Source organism: Pteropus alecto, unplaced genomic scaffold (assembly GCF_000325575.1).
Source record: "Pteropus alecto unplaced genomic scaffold, ASM32557v1 scaffold65, whole genome shotgun sequence".
In the NCBI taxonomy this organism is placed as follows: domain Eukaryota; kingdom Metazoa; phylum Chordata; class Mammalia; order Chiroptera; family Pteropodidae; genus Pteropus; species Pteropus alecto.
The window spans coordinates 4,725,489-4,731,537 of record NW_006439191.1 but is presented as its reverse complement, the minus strand read 5'-3'; the positions used below and the strand labels follow the sequence as shown (position 1 = coordinate 4,731,537).

General features: G+C 37.0%; 1 pseudogene; it reads left to right on the top strand.

The window, feature by feature from the left end:
* Positions 1-3,972: 3,972 nt before the first annotated feature.
* On the top strand, positions 3,973-4,091 carry LOC112483283 (annotated as a pseudogene).
* The last annotated feature ends 1,958 nt before the right edge of the window (positions 4,092-6,049 follow it).

Below are 6,049 nucleotides of genomic sequence, written 5' to 3'. Positions count from 1 at the left end.
GTACTGCCTTGATATAATTGTTAATTGGACCCTCTTTCACTCTGAAAAGCGCCCCAGTTTGACAAGCTTCGTCTTACCCCAGCTGTAGACAGCGTGGGCAGTCCTCCTAGGAAATGTTGAAGCCCCTTTTGGTGGAAGTCACAATGATGGGAACCCCTTCAGGCAGAGTGTCAACCACAAAGAAAAGCTGCTTGGTGGATGCTGCTGTTGGTCATGTCCTGCCTTGGCATCTAGCAAAGTCTGCAGTGTTTTCACAAATTAAAGGCAGAAACGCCTCGGGTCAATGTTAGAGCTTGCCAAGGCACACAAGATAGTTGGCATTTAGGGGAACTATTTCCGGGTTGCTTTCTCAGCTCCGGTGGGAACTTAGCTACAGCCAGAGTTGTTTTGGCAGCCAACGCAACAGAGCTGCTCATAGCCCAGCATATTTAAAAGCTCCAGGAAGGGGGAAAAAAAAGTCTATTTTTCCCTCTCTACCACATAGCACACTTCTGGGAATCTGAAATATCTTAGCGAGCACTTTATTCAATCTAAATTTAAATAGAACTTTTCACCACTTCCCAAGAGAGAAACAACAGTGAACCAGATGAGAAGGAGAGGAAGTGGAAGAGAGTAATGCCCCATATCATTTGGTTAATCTATTCTTGTTTATTAATTTATTACATGGAACAGTAAGTTTAATGGCTTTAACTTTGAAGTGGAAAAGAAGCCTCTAAAGTATACTTTCAAAAAATGCAATAATGACTTTAGGAAGATCTAGGATGAGGAGCACATTTAATATTTTAAGTTATTTTTCAAAGCTTACTTTCACCTTAGCCTTCAGATTTATCATTTTGCATCAGCCAGAATAAACTACCACCATAAGAACCCTCGTATTATTAAAAAATCAGAAGTTTCCTATATTTATTAGTTTTAGTCATAAAATTGCTATTAGAAATAGCATACAGATGAGTTTGATATCCATAAAATCATTGAAACATAACATGACATTTACTACCTGTGGTACATAATTACACTCACATGCTCTCAGATGCATTTATTTCTGTCACTGAATAATTATTTTCAGCAAGTTGTGCTGCATTTTCAGAAGTGGAATTTTAATTTCCTCATTCTTTTTATACTTCCAGTTTTGAAAAGATGTAATTTCAAGAAAGACTCTTCATGGAAAAACATATTTTTAAAGTACATATAATTTTAAAATATTAATTTTATAGTAATTTTATTCCTTTTTTGGTTATGCTATGAAATCTATCAAATTGTACAATGGTGTTTAATTACAGATGTGTTGACCTATTGCTATATCTACTACTATACCCTAAGTTTTAAAATAAATGCTATAAACCTCATAGTCACAAATTGAAAATGTTTAAAATACTACTTTTGTGATTTTTGTCTGTCTTCACATTTTTTTTTAATTTAGTCTCATATAGACGCACAATATAGTCTTAGATTAACAGTTTTGTGTCTCTTAAATGCACAGGATATATACTTTGATATAAGTTTGCTGAGCTATGCTTTTTTTTTATTAATACACTGAGGATGTTTTGTAAATGAGTGTGACCATAAGCTAGTGAGTGAGCCCAGCCCGTCACTCAATATCCAAATCCAGTGTGGCTTCAGGATTCTCCCCTTCTCATCATTATTTTACTGGTAAAATTAGATAATCCAATTCGGAAATTGAAGAAATTCTTAAAACACCCCCATTGAAAAGCCCATTTTATTTTATAACATTTAGATGTCTGTATGCTTTGTCTAAGGAAAAGTATACATCTGAGGCTTGCAGGAGGATGTAGATATAATTCAAGAAAACATCGAAAAACACCCAAGCCAGAGCTGCCTTCTGGATAATTCGTGTTGAGGGATATTGCTTTTCTGGGCAAAAGCTTCTCCATCTATAAAAAAGCAAGATCATATTTGAATATGAAATAAGCATGGCTTGCCCAACACCCCTTATTAAAGTCTGTGCCTCAGCATTGTCCGACACAAATTTATTCAAAGCAAAATAACCTGTAGCAAAGAGTCAGGAAAAGGACATGTGAGTTAAGACCCCTGCAGAAGCTGCAGCTTCTCCCTGCCCCCCCAGCACCCCGGGTATGGTGGAAGGGACTTTTCTGGGCTCGACACTCCTTTGCCTGCATTTCCTACTCTCTGAAGCACTGTTTCAGTTTCTCCAGGTTTTGGCAAATATCTCTCATTCAAGTTACAGCGGGGTACTATTCTGAAGTATTAATTGGGGTGCAGATTTAAGTTTTACCCTGTAACATGGATAGAAGACGGCAAGGGTGGGAAAGAGAGAAGGGGAGTGTCAGGGGAACAGGAGAATGAGGGGCGTCAAGCTGAGTCTCAGGGGTCCTTCGCCAGCGTCAGAGACCCACACATCAGGGCCCCGTGGTCCTCCCCGCCATCCGCTTGGGAAACTTGCCAGTCTCTTTCTGAGAGCGATGTTTAATTTGCCCAAGATTTCACTCACTCCCCCAACATACCTTTCGAATGATTCAGGCTATACTTCAGACTCTCCAGGGAAAGAAAGGCCCAGATTCTGACAAGGAACTGGTGGAATGAAGGGGAAGTTGCTGCGTCAGATCAGTGGGACCAAGTGAGACCAACTCAGGCTCCACCAAGGTAAGACAGAGCGGGAGGCATGTCCCGATGACTGTCATTTTCATACCAAACTACACCCTACGGATAGCTGTTATTCTAGGCCAAGTCCACTGGTGTCAGACTCATTGTGAAGATAATTCCACTTTGTTTGTTATGTAATAATGTATATTTTCTACCCTTTTTGGCAATACTGGCTTTCAAACATTGGGCAGTTTTCTTATTTGACATTGAAAGATAGTCTTTATGTATCACTTGGAGGAACTGCCTCAGTGATGACATCTTCAGAATCCCAGATGCATAAATGACATGATCTAGTCTTTGAAATCGACACTGTCATTTAAGAATGTCATTATATCAAACCTAACTACACTGCCATAAAATTCAAACATATATTGAGTCAAAAGTAAAGATCACGTGCTTTGGAAATATTTTCAGGAAATATTGCAAGGATTTCATGGCATTGCTATTTAATAAACTCATATAAGCCAATGAGAAAAATACTGAAATTTTAATAGATAAGTCCGAACAGAACTTTCTAGAGAAACAGCACCAGTTGGAGATTCTCTCTCTTTCTCTCAATATCAGTATCTATTTACAGATCTATAGATCTGTCTGTCTGCCTATCTATCTAATCTTATCTATCTATCTATCTATCTATCTATCTATCTATCTATCTATCTATCTATCATCTGTCTGTCCGGAGAGAAATTGACTAAGAAAGGCTAATTATAGGAGGATTTACCATAAAGTTATAGAGACCAAGAAGTCCTACAGTATGCCAGCTCCAAGCTAGAGTGGTGTAATTCAGTCCAGAACTGAAGGCCAGAAAACCAGGAATGTCTGTGTGCCAGGACAAGAGATGGATGTCCCAATTGAAGCAAAAAGCAAACTTGCCCTTCCTCTGCCTTTTGTTCTGTCTGGGACCTCACCCAATGGATGAGGGCCATCTTCTTTACTGTCTCCTGACTCAAGTGCTAATCTCTTCTGGAAATACCATTGCAGACACACCCAGAGATGATGTTTTACTTGCTATCTGAGCATCTCTTAGCCCAGTCATGTTGATATATAAAATTAACCATGACAAACTCTTCTTAGGTCTTAAATTATTTTTTGTTTATATAGAACAATGTAATATAATATAAATGTAATTATATATGACAAATATAACACTATATTATTGTTTTAAACGAACTATATATAAGACTGTACATATGGCGTTAAACTATAAACTATATATATATAGTTTAAAACAATAGTATTATTTAGCAAAAACTGTAAAGATGAAACAAATACAGCTAGTACAGTAGCATAGACAGGGTTATATTAAACAGAGATAATGCACAAAATGTAACACTGAATTTAAGTAGATAAGTCTATAGCCATGCTACCCTGAACAAGCTTGACCCCGTCTGATTTCAGAAGCTAAGCAGGGTTGGGCCTGGTTAGTACTCGGATGGGAGACCACCTAGGAAGACCAGGTGCTGTAGGCGTAAAAAATAAAGGATTGTAAACTGACAAGGTCCTTGCAATCTGTGAGGTCAACCAAGGGTTGCCTCGGCTAAAAAAAGAAAAAAAAAGGAATTTAAGTAGATGGTCTTCAAGTGATCATTTTCTTTTAACTATTTAAAAAAATTTTGGTGAATTTTGTTTTTATTTTTATAATATATGTACTATTAACTATTATGAACTGGCTTTATTCACAAAAAAGATTAGCTGGGCTTAAATAAATATTAAAAATCATTTTGCTTCATTTATTTGTAGAAGGTGAATTTTTCTCTATAGCTTCTCACTTCCATTTCTCACGCTTCCCCCATATGAAGCAAAACTTTCTGTCTTTGTTATTTTGTAAAATGCCATGATGAAATCTGAGGAGCAGAACTTTAGCAATGCCGATACAAATAGTGCCATCGAAGGATTAGAATGAAAGTGAAACGTCCTGAAAGTATAAGAATAACATCGACAATAGAGGTAAATGAAAAGCGAAAACCAATTTGAAGTGTCCCATTTTATTCATCTCATTATGTTCTCCATGAGACACAAAAAAGGTGTTATGGCTGTTTTTCTTAAGCTAATGGGAATAAAGATTGCAGTAGTCTGTGTGTTCGTGTCTGTGTTTCCTTGATACTTGACATATATTAAATGCATTATTTTCTCTGATTAAATCTTGAGGGTACTTTTTTTAAAAGCTCAGATTAACACGATTAGGCTAATGACTTAAAATAAGGAAACTTAAAAGATGTCCTTGTGTTTTTTACTCAAGTTAAAGCTCAAAATAAATTTCTATTGTACTTGAACAGCATCAGGATATAGTTCCGAATGAAATACTGGATAAGACTTCGAAATGATTCAACCTTATCGATAGCACCTTCACTTAGTGCAAAAGTGTGGGCTCTAATCTGTAAAGATTAGTGGGAGAGTTAAAGCTATTTCAGAGGTCTTTTGAAGCATTGGGACTCTTAGCTCCTCTATGTATAATCTTTGATTAGGAGAGGAACAAAATTCTGGCTTAGACTTTCCTGAGAGAAACTGATGAAGTGAAATGTACATTTTCGTAGAGGTTCAACAAGAATTTAGTGAATGCCTACTATGTGATAGACACGAGTTCTCTCATGAACAAAACTGCTTCCACTTAAAGAAGTGTTGGCAGATAATTACACCTGAGATATTCTATTCAAAGTATATTCAGAGAGAGCTGCCTGCCAGGAGAGAGCCTGGTAGACTAACCAGGCACTTCTACATGAACTCAGCAGGGGGGCACTTTCACCCAAAGCATGAGCAATATAGATATTTTCTCTGCCTATTTTATGCAGACCTAATTTCAAAATTGATTGAAATACCTTTCCTTTGTGCCACCTTCCTGATCAAAGGCTTTATTCTGGGTGATATGATATGGTACAACGTGGGCTTCTTATCTTCCTTAGAGACTCTTTATCTTTTTCTGGAATTAAGTGAGAGTTGTCATGTAACTGTCACTGTCAGAGTCTGAAGGGATTTCGAAATTCTTGTTATCTGAAAATGTTAACTGGTAGTTGAGAGTATATGTAGGAGGCCAAAGAAAAATTCTCTCTCCCTTTCTCTCTCTCTTGCTCTCTCTCTCTCTCTCTCTTTCTTGCTCTCTCATTTTGCAGAGGTGACCTTGAGGTCTCTAATTATCATTGATGCAAGTTAAAGATGATTATTACTTCAGATTATATAGTTTTCTAATCTTTCAAATGGTAGTGACACCTTATTGTCCCAGGTAGGGCTGGAGGTTTCTAATCAAGTGTTGTTATCACCATCACAATCTAAAGTCAGTTCTGAAAATGGTATTTACCACAAAGATCTGTTGCTCTGTGCCATTTAGAAATATGATCCAGCCAAATCCTTTTATTTGTAATCAATTGAAATTTTACTTTGAGGAAGGGAGACGATTTTTCAATGCACACAAAGCATGTGCAGAAAAAAAAAA